The sequence below is a fragment of the Anneissia japonica genome, unplaced genomic scaffold (assembly GCF_011630105.1).
Source record: "Anneissia japonica isolate Jap-2015-1 unplaced genomic scaffold, ASM1163010v1 scaffold685_len2926416_cov193, whole genome shotgun sequence".
NCBI classification, from domain to species: domain Eukaryota; kingdom Metazoa; phylum Echinodermata; class Crinoidea; order Comatulida; family Comatulidae; genus Anneissia; species Anneissia japonica.
In genome coordinates, this window is record NW_022692922.1 from 2327881 (window position 1) to 2336315 (window position 8435).

At 32.4% G+C, this 8435-nt stretch overlaps 1 long non-coding RNA gene across 1 annotated transcript; it reads right to left on the reverse strand.

Annotated features, from left to right (window-relative positions):
• Positions 1-4387: 4387 nt before the first annotated feature.
• LOC117100552 lies at positions 4388-6978 on the reverse strand. Its single transcript, XR_004444136.1, has 4 exons — positions 6922-6978; positions 5591-5685; positions 5061-5108; positions 4388-4494 (listed from the first exon to the last, which is right to left on the reverse strand). It is a non-coding gene; the product is annotated as an uncharacterized LOC117100552 (long non-coding RNA).
• Positions 6979-8435: the final 1457 nt, after the last annotated feature.

Below are 8435 nucleotides of genomic sequence, written 5' to 3' on the forward strand. Positions count from 1 at the left end.
ATATATATGTATATATATATATATATATATATACATATTGGGTGGTGATGTACGTTTACTTATGCACGTAATGTGTATTATGAACATTGTTTGTGTGGGGAGGGTGAGGGATGTTTATGATTTATTTAAACTCTAAATTGTATTTTCTTTAGTTCTTTCATTCGTTTAGCTTTAAGTTGTTGTTTTCCTCTTTGTTCAATAATTTGACTGTGCCACTTTCTTGTGTGCTGCCACCGTTGTAAAATGTAATGTCAAATAAATATAATTATTATTTTATATCAACAAATAATAGAAAAGTTATTCGATAATCATTAATGAATTTAAGGCTAATGTCACCATATTCAATATTGGCTTCTAGACATCTACAAAATTGTTGTATTCAATACAATCATGATCTGAACACAAAACTTATTGGCATACTTTTTAAAGATTGTAGACCACAACAAGAAACTTGAATTCCTAACTCTGTTTGATGTGTTGCCTATTGTACTATGAATATTTCTAAAAAGACTACAACATACCTTCAAATACAAATATATTTATATCTTATTCTAATCACTATGGTTGAGATTATATTGGATTATTACTATGAATATATTCTCTTTATTTAGTACAACAATTATTCTGGTTTCTAGGCTGCCGCCTCTGGATGGAGAATTTGGTATAACACCGGGCAAGGTTTTGCAGCCTCACCATGAGAGTTTTAAACATTTTTTTCTTTTTCGTTTGTTTCTCTAAATCTAAATCATTATCGAATAGAAATCAGTTTGGTTATCATTGTACTTCTTTCTTTGACAAATAGAATGAAATCTAGAAAAGTCAATATAACGCTCAATGTCTGCAAGCGTATCCTCACAACATGCTTTATTGTCTGTTGAAATGTTTTTAGTCCTTTCCTGGTGTCAGGGATGAACTACAAATATTTGCGTACGGGGAAAATCATAACGTCATCTTGGGTCAACTGACGTCCTACTGTACCTCAAACATGACTGTGGCCTCTTTTCAGTTTAATTTCGGTCCACATACTATTGTTTGACCAACTTGTTTCTTTTTTTCTTAATTTCAATTGATATACGTAATTTCGGTATCAGTGCATAGACCTATATTTATTATAAATATGTTACGAGAGAAAAGAATGAAGCAATTAATGCCATGGAGAATGAAAAAAAATGTATAGAGTGTTGGAAGAAAATAATAAAATAGCGTAGATTTTATGCCGTATTCATCTAAGGGTGTGTTCACTTACACGGCGTAATATAAGATGCTCAGGGCGCTTGATTAATTCATTTCATTTACATCATCTTTCAATCACAAAACAGAAAACAATTATTATTATTATTTTAGAAGTACGGATCAAGAAGTGAGCCAAATATCGAGAGATTCTCCAGCCATTAAAACCAAATATCAAATACAAACAAATGTGTACACCAATTTAAAATTACATTCCATTCATGGGTCATTGCTGGGATTGTTTGTTTTGTTTTGTTTTCGATTGAATTAACATATTATACAACAGATGAAGACTATATTTCTCACCCATTTTTAGTGTCGTGTAATAATAATTCAGTAAAATACTGCTTTAATTTAAAAGAAGGTATATAGCGAATGGTGGAGACATAATCACAAATCTAGACAAATTTACTAAATAATTAGTTTATTTGTTTGCCACAAAATAGTAGTAGCGTAAGCAATTATTCACTTATACGAATATGTAATATTTCGGGAAATAATTTGCCGAATATAACTGAGAAGAATGCTAACATATTAAAGAAATAAGATTTCATTTTTTCAAACAAATTTGAACGATCATATAAATTTACGCTTATAACCATAGAGAAAATAGAACAGAACTATTTTCTCTATGTTATAACCAATCCAATGGCCTAATTAATACAGTAATAGGCCTATACCATATAAACATTCGACATGTGCATGTGTGTGTTGTGGCTTACTGTGTACCATATTGCATTAAAACAGAAATAATAATCAATATTAACAATAGAAATGCGTTAAAAAAGAAATGGAAAAACACTGTTTGCTCTCTTATCATAGTGAAACTACGAAATACTATAAAAAACAAAGGATTATTGTACACTATTCATTATTATTACTAAATATTGCATAATAAAATTTTCGGAAATGTAACAGCAAAACATAATGTAAATAATATATGAGTATGGTGACTCCGAAAAATGACAGACAAGAGGAACAGAATTATATAAGAAATGACAACAGCACTTTTAAGATTAACTTGATTTTAAAATGTATTCTCCAGCTTTTGTCCACAAGTGGACTTCATCAGGAGACTGTGCAAATTGGATGTGTCCTGATTAAGTCCACAGATTAATGTGTGAAGGATAATTCTATACAAATTAGTGTTAAAAGTACTGTTGTCATTTCCTACGTTGTTCTATAGAAGACCAACGCGGCTACACTTTTTATTCATGATAAAATAAGAAATTTGCAATCCGGGGGGTGGGGGGGATGAATGGGTGAGTCAGTAGAGGGTAAGAAAATAGAAACATGAAGAAAAAGGCAGAAAGATACCAAATAAGATAATGATAATAAGATGATGTATGGAAAAATATAGATAAATTAGATAGAAAAATGATAATTGCAGAAAGACGAATGGTTAAAAAAGAGATGAGAGGTAAGGATTTCCAGTGCAAGTGTGACACACCTCATTGAATGAGTGTTATTACCAATACTTTAAAATTGAATGACAAAATACTAAATAGTTTGAAGCAAAAATAAGCAAACAAAATATATTCCAGCATGTTGAATATATTCCTTGAGTACCTAGTTACAAGCTCTATAATTTAGGCCTACAGTGGTGTGCCAAGAAAACAGGATTGCAAGCGTGGAATATGGAGTAAGCTTCTCTAATCTGAATAAATACATCAATACACTGATAAGGGTAACAAATACTTTATGAAACTTTAAAAATGCCAAAATAATTTTGTATACAAAATAAATATTTGGGCGATCCAATTTTTTTCTTTAGTTTACTTTCCAAAAGGGGGAGGGCGCTGGCCCACCCCCTAAATCATCCCCTGCTTTAACATGTTAAGGGTGGTGGGAAAACCGGACGTCGACGGCCTTCATCCCTATGGATCCGCCCATAAAATAATCATTTTTTAAAGCTCAGTTGGCCAAATACTGCACATTCTAAAGCAAATATTAAATACGGTTTCGTCTTTAACTTTAATTTTAGAAAGACGTTTGCAAATTATTATATATTAAATATAGCCAATAATAATTGTGGTTATAAAGTCAAAGCAGGTAAGATACTATGCCTACTGGTAAACATATGGTAAATAGATTATTCAATACATGCTAAAATGTTGTGAATGATGTAGTCTATATATAGACTTCATTTTATTTATATATTCAGCAATATTTCACATATTGACTTATTTTAGTGATTAACATGGTCAATATATTTTATTCCATTGTATTTCGTAAAAATAAACGAGATTGTGTCAGTCGCACTCACTAAAGTGCCACTTACCTACTACATACTTAATACTCTGCTGCTTTTACTGTACAGTATGAACGGAATTTGTATAATGACTTCTCACACATGCTGCTTTTGTAGCGTGACCAGACCTCGTCCAATATTTATTATTAATGATACTTTAATAGACATGCATATAACCTCAAAATATGCCAATAATGCTAAGACATTTGCTACGATATATTTCTCCCAGAGTACATTTCTTCCAGAGCTGTGCACGCGTCTGGACGGTAAATCGGCACAAACATTTTGTCCTTACTCAAAATAGTACATGATTATATAAACGTCGAAGTTTGATATATGGGATTCATTACATTCAAACTTTTGTCTAGTCCAAAATTATAAACGGTGATAAAGGTTGTTAAAAAAGTATATTAAAGTGTTGTCTAACTATGTGCTTTGTCAACTTCATCATATGCTACCTTTTCTAAGCATAGTGTTTTAAATATAATAATATAATATGAATCTACGCGAGTTATGTATGATATTTGGAGCGACACGTGGACTTAAGCCCTGTCCAGACTATCAAATGTTATTTTTTAAAAACACATGTGACATGTCTAAATAAGTCTGATGACATCATTATCATCACCAAATAGGCACATCATGACTTTTACGTAGACATAGTACATATTTTGTTTTAAAAAAAAATCAAAAATAAAAAAAAAAAATAAAAAAAAAATGCCTAATTTGGACAGAGCATGGACCTATTAATAAGCTATCTTATCAATAGGTCCATGGACAGAGCTTAAAACAATTCTTGGATTCGTGGTTGTACAATCATCAGTGATAAATTTTGCTGGGATTATAATGAGCAAGTAACAAACATTCACTCCAACTAGCTACTGTTCTCTCTACTTTTATTTCTTTCTCGGCATCGCATTAACATAATCTGTTTCTTCTCTGTGTTGTAGATCTTGGTAAGTTTGGTTTTCATTGCCAGCAGTTTGATCATCTACTACGTAGTCCATGTAAGTCTGTATTGAGATATGAAACGTAATATATCAATGCAATTTAGGTCATTGCTACTTGTTGGTAAATTGATATTTGGTAATACTGTAGTGTGAATTAAAAGGAAAAAATGAATACAATGAGGGAGTTTCAAATTCCTTTAGAATAGATAAATATTATGTGCAATAATTTATTATCATTGTTTCAAAAGTCGCAAAGAATTAGAATAAATACCTATTTGCAATACTTTATTATCACTCTGTATAAAACAATATATTTTACAAGTTTACAATAATTTTCATTAATCCGTAGAATACAGCTGCCATTTGGCCTGTTTTAGTGGTAGAGTAGAGCTTGTTTGTCCACTACAGACCAGCGCGATAGCATGCTACTGATTGTAGGAAGGAGGACCAGTGAAAAAAAAAAAAACTACAACTAGTCCGGACCCTAACAGAAATTTGAATACAAACTATCTACCAGAATCATTTGACAAAACAATAAGCCTACTAAATTTACAGAAGCAGGCTTTGTGCACGTGACATAAAGAGGATATGTGACAAAGATGAGGTGAATTAGAATATTAAGAGCTTACATCTAAGTTCTGTCTCTGGTTCGCACTCCTCTTGCCTATTTGTGCCTTCTGAATTGAAATAAAAAATAATCATTGTTACGAATTTACAGTAATTTCTTTCTGTCATTCTATTTTTTGTTTGGTTCTGTCTTTAGTATTATGTTGTCAACACACATTGTTATTTGTTTGTTTATTAAACTGCTCATTAAACAGCGGAAAGCCCGCCATAAAAAAATGAAACTTTAAAGTACCTTTAACACTACGACAAACAAGAAAAAAAGTTTACTTTGTAGGCCTACTTGTGAAAGACCATTTGTCCTTTTCCTATAAATTTTCAACCCGTGATGGGTTTAAAAAAAAATCTGTTCATTTTCATAAGTCACTTTGCAGACATTAGGCTGGATTTGCATGACACATTTGTACAAGATTTGCTTATTTTAATTTGGATCATTTGACTGAACAGAAATGGGAGGAGGTGTTATGTATTAATGTGTTGAAAGCACACTATTAAAAATATCACGAACAAGAATTTGTTTTGATATCTGACAAACCCGTTTAATCCTCGTGTAGCCGATCAATCCACCAATTACTCCGAAGGCCCCAACAATTATGCCCACAAACAACATTCCAATTGTCAAACTTGTGCCTGGAAGGGATGAAGATATAACAGTAAATGTCATACAACTTCAATCATAATAATGCGGTTTAGCGCAGTGGGTGCAGTTCTTCTCAATTTCCCTGTACATTTCGCCTGTGTCCCAGGCGCTTTACATACGGTTGTCTCTCTTCATCCAGAGTAAAAGTGGGTGTATGGTAATCGTAAACACAAAATTTGTTTTCAGTGCTTTACCCTCTATCAATTCAGTATTTCAATTTATGTTATGCCAAAACTCGATAAGCGAAAGCTTTTATTTTTTGTTTGAAAATAATTATATTTATTGTAAATATGTGTTTGAAGAAATAAAATAAAAGACAATAAAGAGAGATGTAGAAATGCGCAGATCTTACAGCTCAGCATCATGGAATTTTGTCTAGGGTACGTATTATATGGGATTAATTCAATGCCAGGTTTTATAGTGTGAATAGCTATAGGCTATAGGTCTAAGTATAACATAATTATTCTATTTCATTTTATTTATTTATTTATTTTCATTATTTTAGTATAGAATGTTTAATGAAGTATATTCAAGTAGGGAAGTAACAACACCAATTACAACGATAAATGAAAATAATAGATGATGATGTCAATTGGATAATACGCTGTATATACGGTAATGAATAAGGAAATAAATAATTTTTTGTTAAGCCGTATATGGGATTACAATCCTTCCCGTGCCATTATTAAATCGAAACAGCAAGAACACTCTAATAAAATTGATGTTACGTAATTAGTGATTTTAGTTTTACATAAGACTGACTTAATCCTCTTGGCCCCCTGGGAAGCATAGGGCGTCCACCATGAGTCTCCTTCCCATCCGTCTCTGTGCCGCAGCTTTGGTTCCCCCATCTCCTCCCATCATGGAACGGATATTTTTCAGGTTTTGTAGAGTAGAGCGACGCCTGTTGTTCTTGGGTCTGCCCTGTTTTCTTTTCCACTGCGGGTTGTAGTCTAGGGCCTGCTTGGTGACATTTGTAGGACCTTTCCTTAAAGTATGACCTATCCATCCCCATGGCACTTCCTTCTCCTTATTATGTTGCTGAGTTTTACATAAACAACATTGAAAAACCTTAAATGTGCTATAAAATATATTAAAAAAATACATAAAAAATAAATGCTGTACATGTGATGAAATGTCCCTAGCAAATAAAAACTTTTTTACGATGATGCTTATCGATATGATGAAAAGCAGTACCCTAAGTTCGTGTCATTTACGATACTCACCGTAAATGCTATTTTCACAATATCTCCCACTGTAGCCTTGTTCACATTCACAAGTAAACGCAAGATTAGCAGGTATACAAGTCCCTTTATTTCCACATGGATTAGAAACACAATAGTCAACACCTAAAAAAAATTAAATTAAAAAAAATAAGGTACATTATATTAAATATATCATTGATTATTATAAGTTAACCTATGGATTGTTCACGCTTTAATTTTTTTTCCTATAGCACCACTAATTATTATTATTATTATTTTTAATATGGCAGTGGTAGAGTTGGTGGTGGGAGAAGCAGTAGCAGTAATATTGGTAGAAGGCGAAGAAGGTGGAGGTGGTAATGAAGGAGGCCAAAGAGGAGGAATGTGGATTTGTAAATGGTATAATAATATAGACTTGCACTGGAAATCGTTCTGATCAACAAATGTAATTATATCACAAGAGGATTATGATAAGCAAAAAGTACTTTTGTTTTGTAAAACAGAAAATTTTAACAATAATCTCTCAAATCCATATTCGATTAAATACATTTCTAAGTAATTCATTGTGCAGAAATTATTTAAAAATTAAAATTAACAAATTACTACTGTACCAACATTTTCTTCCTCCTTCATTCATACTATAAGCATGCATGGAAAATCAGTTTCAACTTAATTAATTTATAATCTTAAAAGCATACTTGAGACAGTGACTTTGAATAATTTAGTTGCTGATCCAATGTTATTAGTAGCATTCACTGTTACTGTATAGTTTGTGCCAACAACGTCTGATGCCTTGAATGTGAAGGTCGCTGGGTCTGTGTCTGTATCATTCAATTCAGTGATCCATTGGTAAGTGAATTCATTAGGATTAGCTAAAATGTCTGGTGCAATAGTGGCATTCTCACCAGGAGCAACAGTAATGTAATCAACATATTCAGGTGGATCTAAATACACAAATAGAGTAATTGTTTAAGAAATTAAAATTCTGAATGAATCGTTTTAAGTATCTTAATTATTATTATTATTATTATTATTATTATTATTATTATTATTTTTCTATGTTTCCGAGTTTGTTTAAATACCAATGCTTAAAATAAATGACTGCACCTGATGAAAGCAGCAGTCTGTGTTGGCGAAAGCATGGTTCACTGACAACTGTAAAATAGCCAAGCAGGAAAGACGCAGAGCCGAACACATATTGCTGAAATCTCAAGCTCAAGGTGATCTTGCAGAGTACAGCCTTCAATGTAATCTTTACCATCGTACTCTCGGGCTACATACCTTCAATCTAAGATCGATGGAGGTGGTAGTGATCAGAGCGTCCTGTTCAAGATAGCCAACAAGCTACTTGGGAGGACGACTGTATTGACCACCTTCTCCAGTGCATTTCAATTATACGGATTTCAACGCGCTTTTGTCAACAAAATTTAACTGCGTCAGAATATCTCTGATAATAATGACCATAATTCAGTCTTTAGCGCCATATCATCTCCCTCATATCATAGCATTAACAAACTGGATACCTTTGAGACAGT